The following is a 12,662-nucleotide window of genomic DNA, read 5'->3' as shown; positions in this document are numbered from 1 at the left end:
AAATAGAAAAATGTGTCCCCTCTCCCCACCCACAAGGCAGGCAGATACCTTAGAAGACAGAGATCCCACTTGGTGGGCAGGTCCTCGTCAGGTAAGGGTTTGGTTAGTAGGTTGTACCTTTGTGTCGAAAAAAAAAGACATGCCTTTCTCCCAGCAAGGGCAGCCTCCAGCAGGGTGCACAGCTTGGCCGCACTCTGTTGGACAAAGCTGCACTGTCTTCCTACAGGGCTCCTATCCTGTCATGTGGTGTGAGCCAGCACAACTGCACACAGCCTAAGTGCCCTCAAATCAGGTCTATTCTGCCTGGAATCCCAGCCCCACCCCTCCCAAGACCCAGAAAGGGGAAGGGATTCTCAGGCTGTCTCCCTGCACTTATTTCCTACCCAACACCTGCTCCTCCCTGGTGCCCAATGATGGGACATCTACTCCCCCAGGAAACCCGGCCCTAACTCCAGGCCTATGATCTCATCCTGTGGCACCCAGTACAACAGTCCCATCAGAACACAATAGTCTCAAGGGCTTTGGGGTCATTATACTTCAATAATGCCACTTGAAGGGCAGAAACTGTCCATTGAACGCAGTTCTCTTTTATAGGCTGTCTTCTAGGGAGAGGTGAATATTCTGCCTGAATGTCCTTCTGTAGTCCTCTGGGCTGGCCGCTCTTGCAAACAATTGCTCTCACAAAAAACACTCTCCACTCTGCAAGGATAAGCAAACGCTGTAATTCACTACATTCCTACCGAGTTAAGAAATATTTCACTCCTTCCTGGAAAGCAAGAAAATTATAGAGACTTAGCTCTGGCTTGACCATATTCAAAAACATACACGACCAAAACAAAACGTTTATCATCCAAACCTAAAATCATCATCCAGAATAATGACGACTTTATAATTGTTCCAAAGAGCACACTGGGCACTTGTTCCAGGCATATGTGTGTAACAAAAAGACCCATGAAGTGTGACCCAAGGGCTGACTGTCCAGATGAATTCTGTGATGGTTAATATTAGGTGTCGACTTGATGGGATTGAGGGATGCCTAGATGGCTGGTGAAGCACTTTTCCTGGGTGTGTCTGTGAGGGTGTTTCTAGAGAAGACTGACATATGAGTCAGTGGACTGGGAGAGGAAGACCCGCCTTCATTGTGGATGGGCACTGTCTGGTCGGCTGCCAGCACGGCAGAACAAAGCAGGCAGAAGAAAGCAGGCAGAAGGGGCATGCAGCTTGCTGGGGCTTTCTCTTTCTCTCTCCATTCCAGAGCAGGCCGTCTTTTCTCCTTCTGCCTTTGGGCATCTGACTCCAGGTTATTCAGCTTTTGCACTCTGGGACTTGTACCAGTGGCCTCTGGGGTGCTCTCAGCCCTTCAGTCTCAGACTGGGAGCTGCACTGTCAGCTTTCCTGGTTTTGAGGCTTAGGGCTTGGACTGAGACACACTACCTGTTTTTCTCATTCCCCAGCTTGCAAGCCCTACTGTGGGACTTTGCCTTAGTAATTGTGTGAGCCAATTCTCCCTAATAAACTCATATATATATACACACACGTATACAATTACTCAAGGTTCTCCAGAGGGACAGAACCAATAGGATACATGTATATATGTGTGTATATATACACAAACGTATACAATCCTATATATATGTATAGGATGCATGTGTATATATATACACATATATGTGTGTGTATATATATATATATATACACACACATATGTATATGTATCCTATATGTATGTATCCTATTGGTTCTGTCCCTCTGGAGAACCCTGAGTAATTCACCATCTTCTTTCTGAACAAAAATTAATGCTGGTTTGAATGGCAGTTTCTTCCAGATTCTACCCATATGGTTCTTAAAGACAATGATAGGGTCCAGGATAAAAAAGTTGTTAAAGGAATGTAAAAGAGCTTCATGCAATTGGAGGTGGTGTCAAGTTTCTTGGCCCGAAAACATTTTACCCTTGGGTGCTAAGAGATCTTGCAAATGTGTTGCTTAGTTCTATCAATGATCTCTGTGGGACTGTAGTGAGCAAAACTGGTGCCATAGCACTGGACCCAGGCAAACGTCTTAAGTGCAAGAAATAGAAGGTGAGTTCTGGAGATTACAGAACAGCAAATGACCTAGATTCTGGGTCATATTTACAAATAAATTGTTTAAAGAGAATTTATGAGCACCTACACAAGGAAGTAGTGATTACCAGTGTAACTAAAATGCAGGTTAGTTGCTCGCTGCATGTGGAGTCCAGTTAACAAGAGCAAGGTCTGATACAAAAAAAAAAAGCGAATTGATTCCAAAGTTAGCTTGGGGAAGGGGCACAAAGGGTCCTACTTTAAAATGTGCTGCTTCACTTTGGGAACAGAAAGCAGGGATTTTTATAGGGTAAGGGAGGAAATGAGCAAGGGCAGGGGTCCCCCTCTTAGCGTGGTGTTGAGTTGGCACCTTCCTGGGCAGAAGTAAGTTGAAAAAGTGGCCAAGCGGGTGTGCTGTCGATTTGCCCTCCTGGTGGATGGAAGTCCTGAGGCAACCCTGGGAAGATGGAAGTTCTGAGGCAACCTTTGGAAGGGAAAGTTCCTTGGTGGGTGTGCTTTGGTTTGCAAATCGACCGTCAGCTCTCAAGGAGAAATCTGTCTTGGAGCATACAGTTAGAAAAACTTGCCCTGTAGGGAATGTCGGGTGACGGGGAGGAGAATGGTTATATTTGCATTTCTGAAAGGCTAAGGGAGCCAGGGAAATGAGAAAAGAAGAGAGAGAGAAGGAAAAAAACAAACCACCTCTAGAAAAACAGGGGTGCTGGGTTATACTAGGAACTGGTATAGATTCACCCATAATGTTAAAGGCAAAGTAACCACTTTTCCTTTTTGAGAGGACTGTTCAACTCAGCAGACTATGAGGTAGTGTGTGTGTTTCAAGGAAGAGAACAAGGCTTGCACTCCATTTCTGACTTTTTAAATTAGAGGTTGTACATCCATGGCTTGTGGTTTCTTGTGTTTTATTTGGCTCTGCCCAGCACTTGTGACACTTTTAATTCAGTTGCTAACATTTAAAAACAGGGAGTGGGGAAAATCCTATTCTTGTGCCCAGTTATCCGTTACCCTCCCTTTGTTGCCTATGGGAGAGGTGTATGTCCTTTCCCTACTCCCTCAGGCCTGGACAGGGGGCTTGCTTTGGCTAACAGGATGTAAGCAGAAGTGATCTGTGCCGCCTGGTGAGCAGTGGCTTGAAGAAGCACCACATGGGTCTGCGGGCCCTCTTCTCCCTCGGTCGCAAAACAGTGTGTTCAGGATGGGTCTGCTTTACAGCTGGATCCTGGAACAAGAAGACATGCAGAGCAGTGCCACAGCTGCTGACAACATGAGCAGAAATGAACTTTTTTTTTCAATCTTATTGTAAATGGATTTTTTTTTTTTTTTTTTTTTCTGAGCACAGGGGACTTTATTGGTGGTACATGACAAGGTGGGGCTCCCTAGGCTCCTCCCTTTTCAGGAGATCTGCATGGAAACTGTGAGGCGGGAAGATTCTCAGTGTAGTGGGGGACTGAGTGCAGCAGAAACTCCCCAGCAGTGAGGGCCTCTCTCTTCCTCTCATGCTGTCACTGGGGCTGGTGGTCTGGGGATCTTACTCCTTGGAGGCCGTGTGGGCCATGAGGTCCACCACCCTGTTGCTGTAGCCAAATTCATTGTCATACCCGGAAATAAGCTTGACAAAGTGGTCATTGAGGGCAATGCCAGCCCCAGCATCAAAGATGGAGGAGTGGGTGTCGCTGCTGAAGTTGGAGGAGACAAGCCTGGTGCTTAGTGTCTTGTTTTTCTAAGACCACCAGAGCGAGCACAAAAGAACCAGCAAGTAGGCACAGGTCAGGAGCAAAACTGCTAGTTTATTTTGGTAACCTAAGGTGTGCGGGAGAAGTCTGTCGGCCTCCGGCGAAGGAGGCCGGCAGAGTCCCCCCGTGGGCCCCTCGGACGGACTTCCCACAGTCCCGACATCCCGACAGGACTGGGAAGCTGGGAAGTCCGCCGGGCTGTGAGAAGGCCGCGTGGCTCAATGGCGGAGAGCGGCTTTTCTAGGAGTGGGAGGGCAATAGGTGGGGCATGGGCGTGTCAGGGGCGTTCCGCAGGTGCGACCAGGTAAATCTTGGTCTCTTCGGATTGACGTCACCTGGCGCATGCCCAGTTGGTCTGCACCTTCCCGGGCTCCGGCTGCATTTTCGCACGCGCGGGAAAAGTTGGGAGGGGGGGATGAAGAATCCGGATGTGCACCATCTTGCCTCCATTCGTCCAAACAGTCCAACCTTTTATTGATAATAGTGATAAAGGGGTGCTGTGGTCTGTCTGGCTACTTCCTGCTGTTAAGGGGCGTTGCTAAGGTCGGGGCCCATGGTTGGTATTTGGACGCACGGATGAAAAATAAAATAAGGCACAGTATTAGTATAGGAATGAGGAATGGAAGCATTTGTTGGAATATGGGCAAAACCCAGAAGGAAGGTCCCGGCAAGGTTGGGGCGTATGAGATAGTTAAGAAAATTTAGTAAGTTTGAGGCGAGTGGGGGAAAGCCAAACTGATTTCCACTGATTGCTTTCGGTAGGGGCCCTTTTTAGTTGGGAATGAGGAATGAGTGCGCAAAGTACTTGTTGGCCAGGCAGCAATTAAGGATTGGAGTTTTTCGTGGAGTGGATGGCTTTCCACTTACTCCTACTACAGAGATATTGGATGGAAGGCTAGGTCCAGAGAAGGACGGCAAAACAGAATAGATAGCCTCGCTGTTGATTAAAAAATGGTCTTACCCGCTACCAGGAGAGTTACCCACGGCTCGGCGAGGGTGGTGGGGGTCCCCGAGTCTCGGCACCTTCAGTTGTCATTGTCCAGATGTAGGAGCTGGAAGGAGCTCCCAGGATCCTGGGAAAGGGGGTCACGTAGAGGCGCGGCACCTGTTCTCAGGGTGGGGCAATCAGACTTCCAGTTTCCTCCCTGCTGGCAAGGTGGACGAGGGTTAGGACATTCACTGGCCTAATGTCCCGATGCCTTGCACTTATAGCAAGGCTGCGTTGGGACTCGGGGACCTTGCGGACACCTGTTGGCATAGTGTCCTGCCTTGCCGCACTTATAGCACGCAGGCTCCTTTCATGGCCTTGGAGTCTGTGGGGTATGTGCTCTCTGGTCTGGGGTTATGACTGGGCTGTAAAGCCGCTGCTAGGAGCTGGGCCTTCTGTTTAAGGCAAGCTTGCCGTCTCCTCTCTGGAGTTATAGACCTTAAAGGCTAATTTAACCAGGTCTTGTATTGGTGTCTGAGGACCATCCTCTACCTTTTGAAGTTTTTTACGAATGTCAGGAGCTGATTGAGAAATGAAATAAGACGCCAAAATGGTGGCCCCTCTGGGGGAGGCCAGATCTAACTGGGTATATTGGGTTAGAACCTCAGTCAGTTTAGGGTAGAGGTTAGGATAACCTGGAGGTCATGCCAAGTTAAGTCATAGGACTGACAAAGGTATCTAAATTCCTTTATGTATATGGTAGGATTAGCTGAGAAATCACCTAAACGCTTCTCAATTTTGGAAAGATCGGCCAATGAAAAAGGGACATGTACTCTGACTACCCCCTCCGCCCCAGCCACCTCTCGCAAAGGTGCTAACACTGTAGGAGGGTGTGGGCAGAGATAGGGGACTCAAGACAGCCAGTTGGGGGCCCCGAAGGAGGCACGGGACCGAGTGGATTACTAGTAGATAAGGAGGAGGAAGGAGGAGTCTGGATGGGGGGAGGAGGAGGAGTCTGGGCAGGAAGGGAGGGTGTGGGGAGAGCGGGGAGAGAAGGAGTATAGGGACGAGAGCCTAAGGCCCAAAAGCCTTGTATGTAAATTTCAGACCACTTGCCTAGCTGCTGGCAGAAATTGCTGAGGTCAATCACGCCACAGTGGAAAGGAAAATTAACTGCTTCCTCCTAAGGTCTTGTTCAAGCTGTAAGGTTTTTAAATTGGCTAGGAGGCACCCTAAGGGGGTGCTCTTTGGAAATTTGGACTGGGGGTTTCCCATTTGTTTCCTCTTTACTTACACACAATGGACACAATGGAAATGGAAGTGGATCTCTGCCTGGCTTCAAAGCGTCCTTTGGAACCAGCAGAGACAAACTGGAGGCTCATGGAGCCAAAGTGGAGATTACCTTCAGGCGGACGTCTCCGTCCTGAACGGGTCTCTGAGCCACATGGTGGCTCCAAATGGACCTCGGACCTGCACAGGATTTTGGCCAAGGGACACAATGGACACAATGGAAATGGAAGTGGATCTCTGCCTGGCTTCAAAGCCTCCTTTGGAACCAGCAGAGACAGACTGGAGGCTCTTGAAGCCAAAGTGGAGAGTACCTTCAGGCGGACGTCTCCGTCCTGCAAGGGTCTCCCAAGCTACTTGGTGGCTCAAAATGGACCTCGGACCTGTGCAGGATTTTGGCCGAGGGTGGTAAAGAGGAGACAAGGGCACTTACCCCAGAGAGGCCGTGAGAGTGAGTGAAGCGGGTCTCAGGTCCTGGTCCGTCGGCGGCGTGGAACGAGGAGGAGGAGGCTCCCCGGACCCTGGGGGCCCTGAGGAGGGGTCTCCTCCCGGGTTCGGCACCATCTGTCTTGTTTTTCTAAGACCACCAGAGCGAGCACAAAAGAACCAGCAAGTAGGCAAAGGTCAGGCGCAAAACTGCAAGTTTATTTTAGTAACCCAAGGTGTGGAGAAGAAGTCTGTCGGCCTCCGGCAAAGAAGGCCGGCAGAGTTCCCCTCCCCCAAGCTCTCGGACGGAGTTCCGACAGTTCCGACAGCAATGAGAAACTGGGAAGTCCGCATGGCTCAATGGCGGAGAGCGGCTTTTCTAGGAGTGGGAGGGCAATAGGTGGGGCGTGGGCGTGTCAGGGGCGTTCTGCAGGTGCGACCAGGTAAATCTTGGTCTCTTCGGATTGACGTCACCTGGCGCATGCCCAGTTGGTCTGCACCTTCCTGGGCGCCGGCTGCATTTTCGCGCGCACGGGAAAAGTTGGGAGGGGGGATGAAGAACCCGGATGTGCACCATCTTGCCTCCGTTCGTCCAAACACTTAGGGTAGCCCAGGTTGCCCTTGGGGGGGCCCTCGGATGCTGCTTCACCACCTTCTTGATGTCATCATATGTGGCAGGTTTTTCCAGACAGCAGGTCAGGTTCATGACCAACACGTTGTCACTGGGGACTCGGAAGGCCATGCCAGTGAGCTTCCCATTCAGCTCAGGGACGACCTTGCCCACAGACTTGGCAGTGCCAGTAGAGGCAGGGACAATGTTCTGGAGAGCACCGCAGCCATCACAACACAGTTTCCCGGAGGGGTCATCCACAGTCTTCTGAGTGGCAGTGATGGTGTGGACTGTGGTCATGAGTCCCTCCACAGTACCAAAGTTGTCATGGATGACCTTGGCCTGGGGCGCTAAGAAGTTGACAGCACAGGGTGCATTGCTGGCTATCTTGGAGCTGTTGTCCTACTTCTCATGGTTCAGGCCCATCATGAACATGGGGGTGTCATGCGCGTCCGTGTGAAAAGACCACCAAACAGACTTTGTGTGAGCAATAAACCTTTTTAATCACCTGAGTGCAGGCGGGCTGAGTCTGAAAAGAGAGTCAGTGAAGGGAGATAAGGGTGGGGCTGTTTTATAGGATTTGGATAGGTAAAGGAAAATTTACAGTCAAAGGGGGGTTGTTCTCTGGTGGGCAGGAGTGGGGGTTACAAGGTGCTCAGTGGGGGAGCTTTTTGAGCCAGGATGAGCCAGGAAAAGGAACTTCACAAGGTAATATCATCGCTTAAGGCAAGGACCAGCCATTTTCACTTCTTTTGTGGTGGAATGTCATTGGTTAAGGCGAGGCAGGGCATTTGCACTTCTTTTGTGATTCTTCAGTTACTTCAGGCCATCTGGGCATATACCTGCAAGTCACAGGGGATGTGATGGCTTGGCTTGGGCTCAGAGGCCTGATAGGGGGCATCAGCAGAGGGGACAGAGATGATGACCCCTTTGGCTCCCCGCTGCAAATGAGCACCAGCCTTCTCCATGATGGTGAAGACGCCAGTGGACTTCACAACATACTCAGCACCAGCATCACCCCATTTGATTTTGGTGGAATCCAGCTCCTAGATGATGGTGATGGGATTTCTATTGATGACAAGCTTCCTGTTCTCAGCTTTGACAGTGCCGTGGAATTCGCCATGGGTGGAATCATACTGGAACATGTAGACCATGTAGTTGAGGTCAATGAAGGGGTCCTGGATGGCGACAATATCCACTTTGCCAGAGTTAAAAGCAGCCCTGGTGACCAGACACCCAATACAGCCAAACCCATTTGACTCCAGGCTTCAGCTTCACCATGATGTCTTAGGGATGCAGCTGGCGCTGCACGAGAAGATGCAGCTGTCTGTTGAATGGGAGGAGCAGACAGCCGGGATTTTCTTAATTGCTTTTTTGTCCCCCGCCCGAGATGGAGTCTTGCTCTGCCACCCAGGCTGGAGTTCAGTGGTGTGATCTCGGCTCATTGCAACTCCCACCTCCCCGGTTCAAGCAATTCTCTTGCCTCAGCCTCCTGAGTAGCTGGGATTACAAGCATGCACCACTACCATGCCAGGCTAATTTTTGTATTTTTAGTAGAGATGGGGTTTCACTATGTTGGCCAGGCTGGTCTCAAACTCTTGACCTTGTGATCTGCCCACCTTGACCTCCCAAAGTGCTGGGATTACAGGTGTTAGCCACCGCTCCTGGCCCTCTTAATTGTTTTTTAAGAAAATTTGTTGTTAGTGTATAGAAACGCTACTGAGTTTTGTATGTTGATTTTGTACTTGAAACTTTGAAAAATTTGTTTATCAATTCTAATGATTTTTGGCAGAGTCTTTAGGATTTTCTCTATGTAAGACCGGATTGCCAGCCAATAGAGGCAATTTTACATCTTCCTTTCCTATTTGGATGCCTTTTGTATCTTTTCCTTGCCTAACTGCTCTGGCTAGAACTTCTAGCACTATGTTGAACACAAGTGTCAGGAGTGACGTCCTTGCCTTATTCCTGAGCTTAGAAGAAAAACTCTCAGCTTTTCACCATTGAGTGTGATGTTAGCTATAGCCTTGTCATATGTGGCCTTTATTGTGTTGAGGTACATTTATTCTGTTGAGAGTTTTAATCATGAAAAGATGTTGAATTTTTTTTTTTTTTTTTTTTTTTTTTTGAGACGGAGTCTCGCTCTGTCACCCGGGCTGGAGTGCAGTGGCCGGATCTCAGCTCACTGCAAGCTCCGCCTCCCAGGTTTATGCCATTCTCCTGCCTCAGCCTCCCGAGTAGCTGGGACTACAGGCACCAGCCACCTCGCCCGGCTAGCTTTTTGTATTTTTTAGTAGAGACGGGGTTTCACCGTGTTAGCCAGGATGTTCTCGAACTCCTGACCTTGTGATCCGCCCGTCTCGGCCTCCCAAAGAGCTGGGATTACAGGCTTGAGCCACCGCACCCGGCCAAGATGTTGAATTTTATCAAAATTTTTTTTCTGTATCGAGATGATGGTTTTTGCCCTTCATTCTGTTAATATGGTGTATCACATTTATTGATTTGTGTATGTTGAACCATCTTTGCACCCCAGGGGTAAATCTCATTTGACCATGGTGATCATGATCCTTTTATGTGCTGTTGAATCCAATTTGCTAGTATTTTGTTGACAATTTTTACATCTATGTTCATCAGGGATATTGGCCTGTAATTTTATTTTCTTGTAGTGTCCTTGTCTGGCTTTAATACCAGGGTAAAGGCAGGCTTGAAAAATGAATTTGAAAGTATTCCCTCTGCTTCAGTTTTTTGGAAAAGTTTGAGAAGAATTGATATTTTTCTTCTTTAAATATTAGGTAGAATTCAGCTATAAAGCCATCTATTCTTAGGCTGTTCTTTGATGGGGAGCTTTTTATTACTGATTCAATCCCCTTACTAATTATTGATCTATTCAGATTTTCTATTTCTTCATGATTCAGTTTGGTAGGTTGTATGTGTCTAGAAATGTATCCATTTCATCTAGATTGGATTTCAAAAAAATCCAATTTTTTGGCAAATAATTGTTCATAGTCATTTCTTATGAACCTCTGTATTTCTGTAGCACCAGAAATACAAACTAAATAGTTTCTACACAGCAAAGGAACCAACTAACAGAATAAAGAGGCAACCCATAAACAGGGAGAAAATATTTGCAAACAATTCATCTGTTAAGGAGTTAATATCAAAAACACACAAGGAATTCAAACAACTCAACAACAAGAAGACAATCCAATATTTTAAGTGGGAAAAGGACCTGAGCAGACATTTCTCAACAGGAGACGTACAAATGGCCAACAGCAGGGAAATGCAAATTAAAACCTCAATGAGATATCACTTCACACCTGTTTCTAACAGGCTATTATAAGAAAGACAAAAAAGAAATGTTGGTGAGGATGTGGAAAAAAAAGGAACCCTTGTACACTGACTGTGGAAATGTAAATTAGTACAGCCATTATGGAAAACAATATGGAGCTTTCTCAAAAAACAGAAATTAGAATGACCAGATGACCCAGTAGTCCAACTTCTGGGTATATATCCAAAGAAATTGAAATCAGTCTGTTGAAGATATATCTGCACTCTCCTTCTCACTGCAGTATCATTCACAATAACCAAGACATGGAATCAATCTAAGTGTCTATCAACTAGTGAATGGATAAAGAATATGTGGTATGTATACACAATATACACAATAGAATACTATTCAGTCTTTGAAAAGAAGGAAATTCTGTCATTTGTGACAACATGGGCGAACCTGGATAATATAATGCTAAATGAAATAAAACAGGCACAGAAAAGCACATACAGCATGATCTCACTTATATGTGGAATCTAAAAAAGTCGAATTTCTGGAAGTAGAGAGTAGAACGGTGGCTACAAAAGGCTGAGGAGTACAGTGGGGTGGGGAGTAAGTAGTGTTGATCAAAGGGTACAAAGTTTCAATTATACAAGAGGAAGATATTTTAAGACGGTCTCAGCATGGCACAGTGTGGTGACCATAGTTAGTAATAATATATTATAGACTTCAAAATTGCTGAAAGAGTAGACTTTAAATGTTCTCGTTATGAAAGATGATAAGTATGTGAGGTGGCAGATATGTTAATTAGCTTAATATAGTCATTCCACAATATATACATGTATCAAAGCATCACATTGAACCCTAGCCCTTCTAAGCTTCTAACTGAAATCTCCATGCCACTCATGTATAACAAGAGCCACAGGAGGCCGGGCGCGGTGGCTCAAGCCTGTAATCGCAGCACTTTGGGAGGCCGAGACAGGCGGATCACGAGGTCAGGAGATCGAGACCATCCTGGCTAACATGGTGAAACCCCGTCTCTACTAAAAAATACAAAAAACTAGCTGGGCGAGGTGGCGGGCGCCTGTAGTCCCAGCTACTGGGGAGGCTGAGGCAGGAGAATGGCGTAAACCCGGGAGGCAGAGCTTGCAATGAGCTGAGATCCGGCCACTGCACTCCAGCCTGGGTGACAGAGCGAGACTCTGTCTCAAGAAAAAAAAAAAAAAAAAAAAAAAAGAGCCACAGGGAACCTGTAAAAGCCAGTTATGGGCACTTGTTTCAGACATTTGTTCAAATATTTGACATGATTTGCAAAGTTCTGTTTGACTTGGCCTCTGTTCTCAACCTCACTCATATACCCACCTCCTTGTACTTCTCACTCCAGCCACCCAGAACATCTGTAAACTCCTTGAATGCAGAATGTTCTCTCATAGCACAGGAGCTTTGCACAAACCATTTGAGAAACAAGGGCTATCTTGAATCTTGACCTTCTCCCAGTTTTTATGACTCATTGTTGGAAGCCAGACCCCTAGAGTTCACCCACTGCTCAGCTCCAGGTATTTTTTACATACCCTGAGAGACCCCACTCTATCCTTTCTGTCATTCCTGGAATTCTCAACAAGTGCCACATGGGTGGGTGAGCTCAGGGAAAATTATCAAGAGTTCTGCTGCTGTGTAGACACTGCCACATGGAAGCTACCAAGCATCTGGGAGTAAACCAAGAGTCTCGGAAGATTGTCCATTTGGGTAGCTACAGATACCCATTCCTGACATCTCCCCTGTCTTCCTTGGCCTCTCCTGGGAAGGATGTACCCTAATCAGCTGAAATGCAGCTGATTCTCCTGGAGAATGCTAACCCCAATCAGCTGAAATGCAGCTGCCTTGTCTATACACCCTGAATGTCCCCTCTCTGGCCACCCCTCAGATGCTTAGGCCCTAGATACTTCGTTTAAAACATGATTGACCTGGTACCTGGGCCTCCCAAATATCCTCCCTTTTAGTTGGACCTCAAGGTCCTTGGCCCATGCCTCAGCACTGGCTTGTGGTAATAGTTCATCGGGGCTCCATCATCCCTATAGGAACCCCTCTGGATGGTGAAAAAAGGCAGAACATGAAGCCCAATCAGGGTTTCAAGATGTCATTGCATGAAACCTTTGCCTTCTCCTGGAGTCCAAGGTTTTAGGAAACCAGATCTAGATGGCACCCACCCCCTCACTTGGCACAGGGAGAAAGGAAGTGAAAACAGCTTCCTAGGCTCCCATGGCTAGAGCCAGGCCACATGGTTTGCATTGTCTCACAACAATTTGGTGCTGAGTTCCTGGACCATCCCTAGGAC

General features: G+C 47.5%; 1 long non-coding RNA gene and 1 pseudogene across 1 annotated transcript in view; one reads left to right on the top strand and one right to left on the bottom strand.

Annotated features, from left to right (window-relative positions):
• The window catches only part of LOC111549642, a 37,644-nt gene that overhangs the window by 24,699 nt on the left and 283 nt on the right, over positions 1-12,662 (top strand). The window lies entirely within an intron of this gene.
• Positions 3,607-8,315, bottom strand: LOC111549641 (annotated as a pseudogene).

This window comes from Piliocolobus tephrosceles, chromosome 1 (genome assembly GCF_002776525.5).
Source record: "Piliocolobus tephrosceles isolate RC106 chromosome 1, ASM277652v3, whole genome shotgun sequence".
Classification (NCBI taxonomy): Eukaryota; Metazoa; Chordata; class Mammalia; order Primates; family Cercopithecidae; genus Piliocolobus; species Piliocolobus tephrosceles.
This window is presented reverse-complemented; position numbering and strand designations above follow the sequence as displayed.